We start from the raw sequence: 17,296 nt of genomic DNA on the forward strand, positions 1-17,296 counted from the left end.
ATTTTACTTAGCATTACACCAGCGATGCCTTGCGACAATAACCCCAGATGATGTAGCATCACGCGAGACCGCTACGTCATCAAAGGTCATTGTCGCAAGTCATCACTGGGAATGGGGCTTGCCGGGAGCGTCGCTGAGGCCTGGGAAGGCTGCGGGGGCCACCGGAAGGTGAGAATATCACGGTTTTTAATTTTAATTCCTTTTTTAAGAGGAATATTGTACCCAGGGCCTGGAGGAGAGTCTCCTCTCCTCCAGACTCTCGGTACCATCCACACTTTCCTTTGTGTGCGGAATCCCCGCGATTCCGCAAAAAGAATGAGCATGCTGCAGATTTTTCCGCGATGTGATTCCGCCGCGAAAAAATACGCAACATTAGCACAGCATGTGCGGAATGCCATTGAATTCAATGAGTTGCGGATTTTTAGCGTTTTCATGGCAAAAACGCTAATAATCCGCAACATTTGCACATAGCCTAAATATGGTTTGGAGCACTTTGAGGGGTGCAGTTTTTAGAATGGTGTCACTTTTGTTTATTTTCTGTCATGTAGACCTCTCAAAGTCATTTCAAAGATAATGTGGTCCCTAAAAAAATGGTTTTGTTGTAAAAAAGAGAAATCTCTGGTCAACTTTTAACGCTTTTAACTTCCTATAGTCCAGTGAAAATACGGTTTGACCCGGAACAAATTCCAAGAAAGCGTTTTATGATTTTTTTTATTACTATTATATGTTGGGAACAACATATTAAAAGTTATCCAGAAATTGATCACCACAAAGGTCCTAACTATGACGTCATAAGACGATGACATCCATCGCACTAAAAATAACGAATATTTCCCTATTTCAAAGCTGTAGCTTTAGGTTACAGAAGAGTTTGCATTTTGTATACTATATATTTTTATATTAACTACATGGACAGGCGAGGTCATGACGTCATCAATAACGTCATGACATATATGTAAATTTCTAGAAATTATAGAATTAATACACAGTGCATTTTAAGACCTACTTCATTACTGAATAAGCGTGTCAGGTCAATAGTCACTATTTTCATCACCAGACACTGCTTCCTCACTCATATTGTCACAATGTCCTTCTTGACATGGTCCGCATACCCGTGAACAGGTAAGTCCGTGTCTTTTGCAAGTGCACCGAAGTGTACTACAACCACGAGAACAATTGCAGTGAATTATTTTCAGAAGTGTTTCTGGTGCGAGTAAAGTATCCATCATCACTGGAACTAGACTGCTGTTCTGCAATTCCCATCCCCATTCAGTAGTGTCCATGGCCTCACCATTGTCCATCCAATGCATCACTTGGAGGTAACTCCAAAGGGCATGATACTTCGTTGCAGAGGAGGTCGGTGGCAGTCGTTCAGGTGTAACAAAGATTTTGGCTGAACCAACTTTTTTGCAGACAGTAGAATACCTCATTGCAGACAGATTGTCTCCAGGTTTGCCCCCGAACAATGCCACCATCGCTTTACACCCACCATCTTCAATCTTAGCTCTGGTTTTGTTAGGTGTGGAAAAGATTTTAGCACAGCTATTTAAGACCGAGTCTCCCTTCAAAACCTTGTGTAGACCGACTTTTTTTCCGATTCCAAAAACAGCGGAAGTGGTATCGCAACCCGTGAATGCATGAAGGAACAGAAGACTGCTGCAGAGATGGTTTCCCAGGAACTTCTTCATAACCTTAATGTCGTATACTGTTGCAGAACTCCCTTTATCCGAGTAGAAATAAAGCTTGTTGCCATCGCTGGTTGACGCGTGATGAAGTAACAACACCAAAAGATCTGTATCTTCGCCAGTGAGACTAGTACTTTTGTTGGATGACATTGACACTGCTGCCTTAACAATCTCCACATCTGCATCCCCCTCTGATTGTATTACGTGGCAACCTCTGTCATTCATGCGCTGGGAAATGAGATTAATAAGAGACTGTTTGTTCTCCACATTCTAAAGGAAGTCCTCCTTTTTCCAGACAAATTTCGTTCCTTCAGCAATGTTCACTTTGCTACTTGTTCGTTTTTTGCGCCGTTGCTGATGGGTAATGTCCTTAGTGTTTGGTCCTCCAATGTAACCATCAAATACTATCGTAGCCTTACCATAGTGCTTTAGTGTGAAAGATGCATAGTCTTCAGCAATTGAACAATATGTCTTTCCTTCTGACCACTTCAGTCGATGGAGAAGAGAACCTCCGTCAAGAACATAATGTTCCACTTCTGGTACATCCTTGAGTACTGCGTCATCTGAACTCTGTTCTTTTATAGCAGCCATCAGTTGTGCTTTGTTTGGTTTGCGTAAGAGATGTTTTGCCTCAAAGAGGGATGGTGGGTATGGTGAAAGTTCATAGGCCATCACCTCATCAAGGGAAAGATCAGCAGTTTCGAGACACCACAAGAAACCTTTGGAACAAAAGAGCGGGGTCTATTGTTTTGTCCTTAGCAACATCAATAGCCTCACTGGATGCCAGGGTCTTGGCTTTCATTGACCGCTTGTACTTAACTGAAAACAGTGATTGACCCTCCATTGTTGCCACTCTTTCTCTGCCAATGGTGAACAGGTTATGGACATTCACATCCTTATTTGCATTGACATCGGTGATAATGTTGCGAAGAGACACTTCATCAGAAAAGGTGAAAAGGTCTCGAGTTTATCTGCAATTTTCTCCAGGTCTTCACGATCTCTTCTCGTCCTTGACGTTCTTGCCTCCTTGTGTTGTTCACTGGTGACAAAGCTCTGGCGAGTGAAACCCTGCATTGCATCACTATAGGAAGAGGACACTGGCACAGAGTCCACAAGGCCCTCTGATGTTCGAACATTCCATGTACTCTGGTGAGTCCTTCAGTTTTTAGGGAGCGCATCAGAGCTTGCTCGATGACTAGGTCGCAACCCAGGCCTGCCCAGTACTGATCAGTCCGCCTTACAACATGCAAGCCATTCATAAATCTATGGAAGACTGATGGCATATCATCTTCCAGAGTGGTCATAGACTGGAGGTAAAGGTAGGCGGCCTTCACATAGTTCCCATGCCCAGCAGCTGCAAGAATGAGCAAACATTCGGCTACAGCATGAAGGTGCATCAGCCAGGATCCTGTACGATTGGCCTCGATAAGCTCCCTTGCAATTCCAACCATCTGTTGGTAATTCAGCCATAGTTTACTGGTGCGAGAGTGAGCGGATAATCCATTTCGTTTGGTGGACAAGAGGTGGACAATTTCACTAAGGCAGGTAGAAGTGATGACCGAATTCAAGTCACTCTCCCCGTCAGTGTCCGAGCATACAACTGCTCAAGTTCTTGCAATAGGTCTGCAAAACCGGGATGGTTGCAAAGTACTTTGTCTGCAGCTTGCTGAGTAAGACACTGATCAAGGAGGAGAAGGCCACGAACTGCACGCTGAACTGCCTTTCCAGTCATGATGTGTTGCACAGCATTGTCACCGTAAATTGTTCCCAAGATCTCTTTGATTCCACTCCCATCCATCAACGTTCCTATGGCACCCATAAGATTCATCAATGTGTGGAAGCTCCCGAGTATCAGGACAACATCTCGAACCGGGATGTCTTCAGGCACCTCGTGTTTGATTTCTGACGCTTTCCAGTAGAGTGGCTGATCAAATATAACAACTGCAGTGGATCGGTGTTTATCAGCAAGGTTGCACAGATACTCAAGAGTAAAGAAGATGCATGACTTGTCTCCGGAATACATGTCAATGAGGGGCAGGAAGATTACCGAAGATGACCCTGGATGATCACAGTCTTCCATTCCAGCTCGGTGCAGGCTGTTTGAAGCGTAAAGACATCTCCCACAATACAGCAACACGATGGTCAATGGCGTCGAGAAATGGCAAGGGCTTGAATTTTATGTTTCGGCGAGTGAGTTTTGCGAAACGGTATTCCCTTACATCAACTCTGCTTTGTTCAACTATCTCCAAGTCTGCAGTCTTCCGTCTGAGAACAGTGCAACTGACCTTCCTTCCTGGAGTCACAGTGGCTACCATCCCCATGCTGTGGAAAGTCCCCTTCCCATCTAACGTGATGATATTATGATCGACGTTGTCCGCAGCGAACAGCAGTGCCGTATCCAGTCTGTCTATGGTACCACTGAGTACATCCTGGCCAACAGAAGTGGCAACGTTTTTCCTCGAATCGCTGAACTTCCGAATATGATGAGATGATCCCATGGATGAGAGACTGTCTACAAGAAATTGAGACCTGAAATGATGATGGAGCTGGACTGCTAACCCAAGCTGCAATGGAGCTACTACAGCCCTGGGACGTACAGCCTGAACAACTGATTGTCCAATGCTTGTGACCTTCCTGTGAATGTCCTTTCCAACGAAGAGGGTTTGAAGCAAGCAAAGCAAACTCAGGGGGAGATAATCTAAGGCAGACTGACATTCAAGCGAAGAAGTCTTCGGATATTCATCGGTTGAAGATGGGATCTTAGACTTGATATCGCTCTTGATTAGTTTGGCCGCAGTCTCTATGATGGCTCTCTTCTGGGCTTCTTCATCCGTTTCCTGACTACGGAAATAGTCCCTCAAGATTATTCTGGTCATTTCACAGAACATTACAATGTTAGGCAACCCTTCACTCCGAAAGTTAATGTCACATGAACGATGATAGAGACAGTCTGCAGCATGTAAGTCCTTCCCAAAGTACGCGATTCTCCCTTGAATGGTGAATGCCCAGTCATCATTACGCTGTTTGCAATGTGACAAGATGGACCTTACAAATCCATCCGTTTTAACAAAGCTATAGTCATCGAAATCACTACTAGATCTTGTCTTCACCACTTCATGTCCACAGAACAAACACTGCGTCGTGCTATCATAGGATCCAGTAGACACCCGTGTACCTCTCTTGGCAGGTGAACGACGAACGGAAGTAGCTTTCTTATGCAAGTCTATTTGCTTCTTGTTTATGTAGTTCATACGACATCTCTTGTGCACCACTGCTCCAGCAGCTACCACAGTGCTAACGCCCCTCTCAATACTGGCTTTATTGATCCCTTCACCTCCTTTCGCACCAATCACCACTCTTTCTCCGTCATCTTCTACTTCATGGCTGCATAAGGGGCAAGTTTCTTGACTTTCCATCATTCTCAGCTCTGTAAAAGAAGATAAATAAATCACTAAATAATAAATATAATAATAGTAGTAATTGTAAAAGAAATATGACAGACACTGAAAGGCGAGTCGCATTTAACATTTTACAGCTTTGGCGGCCATATTCTTTGACGTCACATTTGGACCCTTTGTGGTAACCCTATCTTGGTAAACTTTTAGTATGTTTTTCCCTACATGTAATAATACCAAAAAAACAATAAAACGCTTTCTTGGAATTTGTTCAGGGTAAAGGATTTTTTTTTCATATTTTGACTGGACTACTAACAAAAAAAATTTGTTTCAAAAATTGTTTGGCTGTAAAATAGATATGTGGGAAATTTTATTTATTAACATTTTGTGTGACATAACTCTCTGATTTAACCCCTTACCTACAAATGACGTAATATTCCGTCCATGTGACAATGGACCTAATTACCATGGACGGAATATTACGTCATCGCGATCAGCGGCGCCCACGTGGTGAGCGCCGCTGATCGCGGCCGAGTGTCAGCTAATTATCATAGCTGACACCCGGCACAATGTGTCAGGGGCAGTCACGGACCGCCCCCGACACATTAACCCCTTGCACACCGCGATCAAACATGATCGCGGTGTACCAGGAGTTAAAGGGAAGCATCGGCAGGGAGGGGGCTCCCTCCTTGCTTCCCTGAGCCCCCCACGGCAGCGCAATGTGCAGCGCTGCTGCGGGGGACTCCTTTCCTGCAGGCCCCCGGATCCAATATGGCGACGGGGACCTCCGGGGGCCTGCAGGAAGCTGGATTCCTCAGTGCCTGCAAAGCGCAGGCATGAGGAAGCCTGTGCAGTGCCTGTGACAGATCGCTGATCTGTCACAGTGATCTGTGATGTGACAGATCAGCGATCTGTCACAGGACAGTGATGTCCCCCCTGGGACATTGTAATAAAGTAAAAAAAAAATTAAAAAAAAGTGTAAAAATAATTTAAAAAAAATCGCCAAATAAATTAAAAAAAAAAAAAAAATATTCCCCAATAAATTCATTTTTTGGAAATAAAAAAAAAAAACAATAAAAGTACACATATTTGGTATCGCCGCGTCCGTAACCACCCGCCCTATAAAACTGTTTCAATAGTTAACCCCTTAAGCGAACCCCTTAAAAATTAAAAATAAAAAACGAAGCAAAAAATAATGATTTATTATCATACCGCCGAACAAAAAGTGCAATAACGCGCGATCAAAAAGATGCATATAAATATCCATGGTACCGCTGAAAACGTCATCTTGTCCCGCAAAAAACGAGCCACCAAACAGCATCATCAGCGAAAAAATAAAAAAGTTATAGCTCGCAGAATAAAGTGATGCAAAAATAATTATTTTTTATATAAAATTGTTTTCATTGCATAAAAGCGCCAAAACATAAAAAACCACCTAAATGAGGTATCGCTGTAACTGTACTGACCCGAAGAATAAAACCGCCTGATAAATTTTACCGCACCCGGAACGGCGTAAACGCACCACCCAAAAGAAATTCATGAAACGCTGGTTTTTGTAAATTCTGCGTCCCAAAAAACGAAATAAAAAGCGATCAAAAAATGTCACATGCCCGAACATGATACCAAGAAAAGCGTCAACTTGTCCCGCAAAAAATAAGACCTCACATGACTCGGTGGGTCAAAATATGGAAAAATTATAGCTCTCAATATGTGGTGATGCAAAAACTATTTTTACAATAAAAAGCGTCTTTTAGCGTGCGACAGCTGTCAAACATAAAAACCGCCATAAATAGTAAATCAAACCCCCCCGTTATCACCCCCTTAGTTAGGGAAAAATAATAAAATTAAAAAAATGTATTTATTTCCATTTTCCCATTAGTGTTAGGGCTAGGGTTTGGGCTAGGGTTAGGGCTAGGGTTAGGGTTAGGGCTAGGGTTAGGGTTAGGGTTAGGGCTAGGGCTAGGGTTAGGGTTAGGGCTAGGGCTAGGGTTAGAATTGGGGGTTTCCACTATTTGTGCACATCAGGTGCTCTCCAAACGTGACATGGTGTCTGATCTCAATTCCAGCCAAAAAAGTCAAATGGCGCTGCTTGCCTTCCGAGCTCTGCCATGTGCCCAAATAGTCATTTACACCCACATATGGGGTATCAGCGTACTCAGGACAAATTGCACAATAACTTTTAGGGTCCTGTTACCCTTGGGAAAATAAAAATTGGGGGTGAAAAGATCATTTTGTGAAAAAATATGATTTTTTAATTGTACCGCTGTACATTATAAACTTCTGTGAAGCCCTTGTGGGTTCAAAGTTCTCACCACATATCTAGATAAGTTCCTTAGGGGGTCTAGTTTCAAAAATGGGGTCACTTGTGGGGGGTTTCCACTGTTTAGGTACATCAGGGGCTCTCCAAACGCGACATGGTGTCCGATCAGAATTCCAGCCAATTTTGCATTGAAAAAGTCAAACGGCGCTCCTTCCCTTCTGAGCTCTGCCATGCACCGAAACAGTGGTTCCCCCCACATATCAGGTATCAGCGTGCTCAGGACAAATTGCACAAAAAATTTTTGAAGTCCAATTTCTCCTGTTACACTTGGTAAAATAAAAAAAATTGAACCTGAAGTAATTTTTTTTTGTGAAAAAAAGTTAAATGTTAATTTTTTTAAATATTCAAAAAACTCCTGTGATGCACCTGAAGGGTTAATAAACTCCTTGAATGTGTTTTTAAGCACCTTAAGGGGTGCAGTTTTTAGAATGGTGTCATTTTGGGTATTTTCTATCATATAGACCCCTCAAAGTGGCTTCAAATGTGATGTGGTCCGTAAAAATAAAATGGTGTTGCAAAAATGAGAGATCGCTGGTCAACTTTTAACCCTTATATCTTACTAACAAATAAAAATTTTGGTTCCAAAATTGTGCTGATGTAAAGTAAACATGTGGCAAATGTTACTTATTAACTTTTTTGTGTGCCATATCTCTGTGATTTAAGGGCATAAAAATTCAAAGTTGGAAAATTGCGGAATTTTCAAAATTTTCGCCAAATTTCCGTTTTTCTCATAAATAAACGCAAGTTATATGAATGAAATTTTACCACTAACATGAAGTACAATATGTCACGAGAAAACAATGTCAGAATCACCGGGATCCACGGAAGCGTTTCAGAGTTATGACCTCATAAAGGGACAGTGGTCAGAATTGTAAAAATTGGCCCGGTAGTTAACGTGCAAACCACCCTTGGTAGTGAAGGGGTTAAGGGCATAAAAATAAAAGTTTGAAAATTGCAACATTTTCTAAATTTTTGCCAAATTTCTGATATTTTCATAAAATAACGCGTTATATCAAACAAATTTTTACCACTGTCATGAAGTACAATATGTCACAAGAAAATAGTCTCAGAATCGATGGGATCCAATGAAGAGTTGTAACATTTGGCCTGGTCAGGAAGCTGAAAACAGGCTTCAGGGTGTTTTCTTGCATAGCTTTAACCCCTTTACCCCCAAGGGTAGTTTTCATGTTAATGCCCGGGCCAATTTTTACAATTCTGACCACTGTCCCTTTATGAGGTAATAACTGAACGCTTCCATGGATCACGGTGATTCTGACAATGTTTTCTCGTGACATATTGTACTTCATGATAGTGGTAAAATTTCTTTGATATGACTTGCATTTATTTGTCAAAAAAACAGATATTTGGAATTTTGCAATCTTCCATCTTTGAATTTTCATGCCCTTAACCCCTTCACGACCTTTGACGCCACGTAGGCGTCATGAAAAGTCGTGCCAGAACGACCCATGACGCCTATGTGGCGTCATGACTTTAAAGCCCCCCTGCGGGTCGGGTGACCGGGGTCACTGAAAGGTCACCTGACCCGCAGATACAGGGGGCTTTGTTCTTCGCCACAGGGGGCGTGGCTTCGCCCCCACGTGGCTACGATCGCTCCAATTGGCTGTTAAAAGTGAAACAGCCAATCAGAGCGATAGTAATATTTCATCAATGAAAATTGATGAAATATTACAATCCAGCCTTGGCCGATGCTGCTGTAGCATCGGACATGGCTGGAGACACCGATTCCACCCCCCCACCGGCGATCGCCCCCCCCGCAACTGAATGACAGCGGCGATCTGCCGCCGCTGTCATCATCTGCCCTCCTCCCATTCCCTCTGCTCCACGCCAGCTTCCGATAACCCCCTCACCCCATCTCACCTCCTCCGGCACCTTCTAAGTCCCCCTGTCGCTCCCGGTGTCCGGCGGGTCCAGTTCATGGGCGCCGCCATCTTGAAAATGGCGGGCGCATGCGCAGTGCGCCCGCCCGAATCTGCCGGCTGCAGATTCCATTCTTTCATTTTGATCACTCTCACAGTGATCAAAATGAAAGAAAAAGTAAATAACCCCCCCGATTATCACCCCCATAGGTAGGCACAACTAATAAAGTAAAGAAAATATTTTTATTTTTCCATTAGGGTTAGGGTTAGGGTTGAAACGAGGGTTAGGGTTAGGGTTGAAAAGAGGGTTAGGGTTGGAAAGAGGGTTAGGGTTGGAAAGAGGGTTAGGGTTAGGGTTGGAAAGAGGGTTAGGGTTGGAAAGAGGGTTAGGGTTAGGGTTGGAAAGAGGGTTAGGGTTGGAAAGAGGGTTAGGGTTAGGGTTGGAAAGAGGGTTAGGGTTAGGATTGGAAAGAGGGTTAGGTTTGGAAAGAGGGTTAGGGTTGGAAAGAGGGTTAGGGTTGAATTAGGGTTAGGGTTGGAATTAGGGTTAGGGTTGGAATTAGGGTTAGAATTAGGGTTAGGGTTGGAATTAGGGTTAGCGTTGGATTTAGGGTTAGGCTTGTGGTTAGGGATGTGTTAGGGTTAGGGCTGTGGTTAGGGGTGTGTTGGGGTTAGGGTTGGAGTTAGAATTGAGGGGTTTCCACTGTTTAGGCACATCAGGGGTTCTCCAAACGCAACATGGTGCAACCATTGATTCCAGCCAATTTTGAGTTCAAAAAGTCAAACGGTGCACCCTCCCTTCCAAGCCCTGGCATACTCAGGAAAAATTGCACAACAACTTTTGGGGACTAATTTCCCGTGTTACCCTTGGGAAAATAAAAAATTGGGGGCTAAAAAATTATTTTTGTGGAAAAAAATGATTTTTTCATTTTCACGTCTCTGCATTATAAACTTCTGTGAAGCACTTGGGGGTTCAAAGTGCTCACAACACATCTTACATACGTTCTTTGGAAGGTCTAGTTTCCAAAATGGGGTCACTTGTGGGGGGTTTCCACTGTTTAGGCACATCAGGGGCTCTGCAAACGTAATTACGACCGCAGACTATTCCATCAAAGTCTGCATTTCAAAACGTCACTACTTCCATTCCGAGCCCTGACGTGTGCCCAAACAATGGTTCCCCCCCACATATGGGGTACCAGCGTACTCAGGACAAACTGGACAACAACTTTTGGGGTCCAATTTCTCCTGCTACCCTTGTGAAAATAAAAAATTGAGAGCTAAAAAATCATTTTTTGAGGAAAAAAAATTATTTTTTATTTTCATGGCTCTGCGTTATAGTCTTCTGGGAAGCACTTGGGGGTTCAGTGTGCTCACTACACATCTAGGCAACTTCCTTATGGGGTATAGTTTCCAAAATGGGGTCACTTGTGGGGGGTTTCAACAGTTTAGGTACATCAAGGGCTCTGCAAATGTAACATGAAGCCCGCAGACCACGCCATCAAAGTCAGCATTTCAAAATGTCACTACTTCCCTTCCGAGCCCTGACGTGTGCCCAAACAGTGGTTCCCCCCCACATATGGGGTACCAGCGTACTCAGGACAAACTGTACAACAACTTTTGGGGTCCAATTCATCCTGTTACTGTTGTGAAAAAAAATTGCGGGCTAAAAATCTTTTTTTTTTTGAGGAAAAAAAATGATTTTTTATTTTCACTGCTCTGCGTTATAAACTTCTGTGAAGCACTTGGGGGTTCAAGGTGCTCACCACACATCTAGATAAGTTCCTTGGGGGGTCTAGTTTCCAAAATGAGGTCACATGCTGGGGGTTTCTACTGTTTAGGCACACAGGGGCTCTGCAAATGTAACATGACACCCTCAGGCCATGCCATCAAAGTCAGCATTTCAAAATGTCACTATCTCCCTGCTGAGCCCCGACGTGTGCCCAAACAGTCGTCCCCCCCACATATGGGGTACCAGTGTACTTAGGACTAACTGTACAACAACTTTTGGGGTCCAATTTATCCTGGTACCCCTGTGAAAATAAAAAATTGCGGACTAAAAATATTTTTTTTAAGAAAAAAAAATATTTTTTATTTTCACGGTTCTGCGTTATAAACTTCTGTGAAGCACCTGGGGGTTCAAAGTGCTCACTATGCATCTAGATAAGTTCCTTAGGGGGTCTAGTTTCCATACTGGGGTCATTTGTGGGGGAGCTCCAAAGTTTAGGCACACAGGGGCTCTCCAAACACGACATGGTGTCCGCTAACGATTGGAGCTAATTTTCATTTCAAAAAGTCAAATGGCGCTCATTCCCTTCTGCACCCTGCCATGCACCCAAACAGTGCCCCCCCCCCACATATGGGGTACCAGCATACTCAGGACAATCTGGACAACAACTTTTTTGGTTCAATTTCTCCTGTTACCCTTGTGAAAATAAAAAAATAGCGTGCTAAAAAATCATTTTTGAGGAAAAAAAATGATTTTTTATTTTCACTGCTCTGTGTTATAAACTTTTGTGAAGTACTTGGGGGTTCAAAGTGCTCACTACACATCTAGATAAGTTCCTTAAGGGGTCTAGTTTCCAAAATGGTGTCAATTGTGGGGGAGCTCCAATGTTTAGGCACACAGGGGATCTCCAAACGCGACATGGTGTCCGATAACGATTGGAGCTAATTTTCCATTCAAAAAGTCAAATGGCGCTCCTTCCCTTCTGAGCCCTGCCGTGCGCCCAAACAGTGGTTCCCCCCACATATGGGGTACCAGCGTACTCAGGACAAACTGGACAACAACTTTTGTGGTCCAATTTCTCCTGTTACCCTTGTGAAAATAAAAAATAGCGTGCTAAAAAATCTTTTTTGAGGAATAAAAATGATTTTTTATTTTCACTGCTCTACGTTATAAACTTTTGTGAAGCACTTGGGGGTTCAAAGTGCTCCCTACACATCTAGATAAGTTCCTTAAGGGGTCTAGTTTCCAAAATGGTGTCACTTGTGGGGGAGCTCCAATGTTTAGGTACACAGGGGCTCTCCAAACGCGACATGGTGTCCGATAACGATTGGAGCGAATTTTCCATTCAAAAAGTCAAATAGCGCTCCTTCACTTACGGACCCTGCCGTGCGCCCAAAGAGTGGTTTATGACCACATATAAGGTATCTGTGCACTCAGGAGAAATTGCCCAACACATTTTAGGATCCATTTTATCCTGTTGCCCATGTGAAAATGAAAAAATTGAGACCAAAAGAAAATTTTTGTGAAAAAAAAGTACTTTTTTTTTTTACCGATCAATTTGTGAAGCACCTGGGGGGTTCAAAGTGATCACTATGCATGTAGATAAGTTCCTTGGGGGGTCTAGTTTCCAAAATGGGGTCACTTGTGGGGAAGCTCCAGTGCTTAGGCGCACAGCGACTCTCCAAACGCGACATGGCAAGCGCTAAATATTCCAGCATATTTTCCATTCAAAAAGTCAAATGTGCTCCTTCCCTTCCGAGCCCTGCCGTGCGCCCAAACAGTGGTTTATGACCACATATGAGGTATCAGTGTACTCAGGAGAAATTGCCCAACAAATTTTAGGATCCATTTTATCCTGTAGCCCATGTGAAAATGAAAAAAATTAATGATAAAACAAAATTTGTGGTGCAAAAAATAAAATGTCCATTTTTTCCTTCCACGTTGCTTTAGTTCCTGTGAAGCACCTGAAGGGTTAATAATCTCCTAGAATGTAGTTTTGAGTAGCTTTTTTAGAATGTTGTCACTTTTGGGTATTTTCTGCCATATAGACCCCTCAAAGTGACTTCAAATGTGAGGTGGTCCCTAAAAAAAATGGTTTTGTAAATATTGTTGTAAAAATGAGAAATCGCTGGTCAAATTTTAACCCTTATAACTTCCTAACAAAAAAAAATTGTTTCCAAAATTGTGCTGATGTAAAGTAGACATGTGGGAAATGTTATTTAGTAACTAGTTTGTGTCACATCACTCTCTGGTTTAACAGAATAAAAATTCAAAATTTGAAAATTGCGAAATTTTCAAAATTTTCGCGAAATTTCTGCTTTTTTCACAAATAAACGCAAAAATTATCGACCTAAGTTTACCACTAATATGAAGCCCAATATGTCACGAAAAAACAATCTCAGAATCGCTAAGATGCGTTGAAGTGTTCCAGAGTTATTACCTCATAAAGGGACACTGGTCAGAATTGCAAAAAATGGCCAGGTCATTAAGGTCAAAATAGGCTGGGTCATGAAGGGGTTAAATCACAAAGATATGTCACACAAAATTAACATTTCCAACATGTCTACTTTACATCAGCACAGTTTTGGAACCAAATTTTTTACTTGTTAGGAAGTTATAAGGGTTAAAACCTGATCAGCGATTTCTCATTTTTACAACACCATTTTTTTTTGGGACCACATCACATTTGAAGTCACTTTGAGGGGTCAATATGATAGAAAATACCCAAAAGTGACACCATTCTAAAAAATGCACCCAAGAAGGTGCTCAAACCACATTCAAGAAGTTTATTAACCCTTCAGGTGCTTCACAGGAATTTTTGGAATGTTTACATAAAATGAACATTTAACTTTTTTTCGCAAACAATTTACTTCAGATCCAATTGTTTTTATTTTACCAAGGGTAACAGGAGAAATTGGACCCCAAAAGTTGTTGTGCAATTTGTCCTGAGTACACTGATACCCCATATGTGGGGGTAAACCACTGTTTTGGAGCACGGCAGAGCTCGGAAAGGAAGGAGCGCAGTTTGACTTTTCAATGTAAAATTGGCTGATATTGAGATTGGACGCCATGCCACATTTGAAGAGCCCCTGCTGTGCCTAAACAGTGGAAACCCCCCACAAGTGACACCATTTTGGAAACTAGACCCCCTAAAGACTTTTCTAGATGTGTGGTGATCACTTTGAACCCCCAAGAGCTTCACAGAATTTTATAATGTACAGCCGCAAAAATAAAAAATCATATTTTTTTTACAAAAATGATTATTTTCACCCCCAATTTTTTGTTTTCCCAAGGGCAACAGGAGAAATTGGACCCCAAAAGTTGTTGTCCAATTTGTCCTGAGTATGCCAATGCCCCATATGTGGGGGTAAATCACTGTTTGGGCACACAGCAGAGCTCCGAAGGGAAGGCGCACCGTTTGACTTTTTCAACGCAGAATTGGCTGGAATTGAGATGGGATGCCATGTTGCGTTTGGAGAGCCCCTGATGTGCCTAAACAGTGGAAACCCCCCAATTCCAACTCCAACCCTAATCCCCACACCCCTAACCCTGATCAGAGCCCTAACCATAACCCTAACTACAAACCTAACCCTAACACACCCCTAACCCTAATCCCAACCCTAACCCCAACTCTAGACCCAACCCTAACTTTCCCTTTCTATTCCGATTTTTGGGAGATGTAATGAGCAAAAAACAGCAATTCATGAATTTCTTTTGGGGGGTGTTTACACCATTCCACGTGTGGTAAAATTGATAAGGCAGTTTTATTGTTCGGGTCAGTATGATTACAGGGATACCTCATTTATATCATTTTTTATGTTTTGGCACTTTCATACAATAAAAACTATTTTATATAAAAAATAATTATTTTTCCATCACTTTATTCTGAGAGCTATAACTTTTTTCTGCCGCAGTGTAACTGTATTGGCGCGCTGTGCATGCCAATACAGTGACTGTAGAGTAGCTCTGGGTGGACCCCCTCAGAACGCGGGGCCCAGGGTGACCGCACCCTCTGCCCCACCCCGGTAGCTACACTACTGTATCAGACCTATTGACCAAATCAGGTTTTTGTGTTTGGCAAAGTTTTTTTTTCTTATATAACAATAAGTATAACAAAATTAGAAATCTTACAATTTTCACACTGGCCACTGGGACAATTTTAGACTTGTACTTCTAGTTCATGATAGAAGACTTTCCAGCAGTCTCATTATCACCACGGGAAGAATTACATTAACAGGTAACACCTCTATACAAGGCTGACAACACAGAATCCCCCATTCACAATGGGGTATGTCACAGCTGTCACGATCTTCAAAATGATCTTTGCACACGTTCATTAAATGCTTCAATATAAAAGATAGAGTTTGAGTCAGTCTTTTGCTGCTAACAGCAAAAATGACAGTATGGCCAGTTCTCAAAGTGTCCCAGGAGCCATTTTTCAACATAACGCCTAGCAGCATATTGCTTGGGCTACTGTGAACAGCTTGTGGCCTGCAGCATCTCTGGACTTGTCTCCCATCACACACATCTATGACATCATTGGTTAGCAATTGCATAGGCCACTACCAGCAGCGGATCTTGATGATTTTCATGCCCAAATGCATTCAGTGCAAAACATTCCTCAGACAACCATTAATACCAGACAAGGCTCTAAGTGCGGGGACTTTTGCACATGGTGCTCATGCTACATACTGGTTTAATCGAGATATTTCATAAACTTTATTTCCACTTTTTCATCATTTCTTGTGATTTCCATAATTCAACAATTTTTCCTTCATGGTGTTGTAATTTCAATGTTGAGTAGTGTCAATTGTGACCCGAAAAAAAAATTAACATAAAAACTTGATTTAATAGAAGTTTGATTTTAACTCGCCATCTTTCTTTTGCTTTCCCCCCCTTCCTTTTTTTGTAGAGAGGAGGCTCTGCTCATAACTGCAGCAAGCTTCATGTGGGCCAGGTAATCCTAGAGGTGAATGGAGTCTCCTTACAAGATAAAGAACATCGTGAGGCTGCCAGGATCATTGCTGAAGCTTTCAAGACCAAAGAAAAGAATTCCATGGACTTTCTGGTCACAGAGTTCAATGTCTCACTATAGTGGCTACTTGTGATATCCAAGTAAAAGCGTGTAACCCAGCCAGGGGGCCAGTGCCACGAGAAACACGTACTACATGCTAATGTGTATACTGAGTAGCTGCCATTTGTGTGCCCTTGCTACATACGTGGTTCTGCTGTCCAACATGTGGCTTATATACTCCCGTTATACTATAAATGTGATGTCTGCTTACCGCTGGAGCAGACAGCAGTGAAGGAAAGCCTATATTGGAGATGAACGATGGATACCTACTACGTATACGATAAATAGAAAGTGGACGAGGCAGGTCTATGGAGCAAATCAACATCATGGTGGCAAGGGAAAACATGACACCTAGAAGAAAATATCTATATCACCTTTACAGATAACTTGTCTATTATTTCCTGGTATTGTGGAATTAGGGAAACACTGATCTAGCTCCTGATGATAATGAATAAGTGCCAGTTACTTGCTACTTATCAGTCACTTGTTCCTTATCATCAGGATGATGCCCAGCAGTGTCTTTACACCTTGATGCCACAACTACAGTAGTGCTGTCACTAAGAAGACGCTTTATGCAGCTATCCTATGAAACGCAAGCAAAGACAAGACATTTTAAATGGAATTGTGCTGATTCCTCTCTAGACTGATAGATAGCAGTTGGTCGGTGATAGCTTATGGCAGCATACAAATATGGCGGACGTTGTCTCCAGTGCTGCTCTGTGCCTGTTACTTATTAGCCTTTAATGGAGGAGAGTGACTCCCACTCCCATCCTGCTACAGTGTGTGAGTGACGTGCACCCCACGTTGTGACCATCCATGTAATATGTATGTAATTACAGAGCTTGTCACTTTACTTTTTCAATAAACCTCATATTAGAGAAATGATGTGAGCGTGTGGCCATCGCTGAAGCTGAGCACCATATAGACAATGAAGATTACATTGTACTAATGATTTATCATTTGAGGTGAAGCAATCAGAAAGTCAACAATATCGCATCTTCCATAATAGAAAATATCGCCACACATGAACTCACTGGCTTATATATATATATATATACACATACAAACAAGGACGCAAAATATGCCATTTTTCTACTTAAAGGCAATCTGTCAGCAAGTTTTTACTCTGTAATCTGAGACCAGCATAATGTAGAGGCAGACCGCCTGATTCCAGCGATGTGTCACTAGGCTGCTTCTTTTAGTTTTCATCAAATCAGTG

The 17,296-nt window shown here is 42.4% G+C and overlaps 1 long non-coding RNA gene across 1 annotated transcript in view; it reads left to right on the top strand.

The window, feature by feature from the left end:
• LOC141046764 (uncharacterized) overlaps positions 1-16,962 on the top strand; it is a 29,356-nt gene extending 12,394 nt beyond the window's left edge. Inside the window, exon 2 of the long non-coding RNA XR_012219647.1 lies at positions 15,916-16,962. This is a non-coding gene — a long non-coding RNA (uncharacterized lncRNA). The remainder of the gene's footprint in view (positions 1-15,915) is intronic.
• The last annotated feature ends 334 nt before the right edge of the window (positions 16,963-17,296 follow it).

The sequence above is a fragment of the Dendrobates tinctorius genome, unplaced genomic scaffold (assembly GCF_039654945.1).
Source record: "Dendrobates tinctorius isolate UK_male_01 unplaced genomic scaffold, ASM3965494v1 ptg000120l, whole genome shotgun sequence".
In the NCBI taxonomy this organism is placed as follows: domain Eukaryota; kingdom Metazoa; phylum Chordata; class Amphibia; order Anura; family Dendrobatidae; genus Dendrobates; species Dendrobates tinctorius.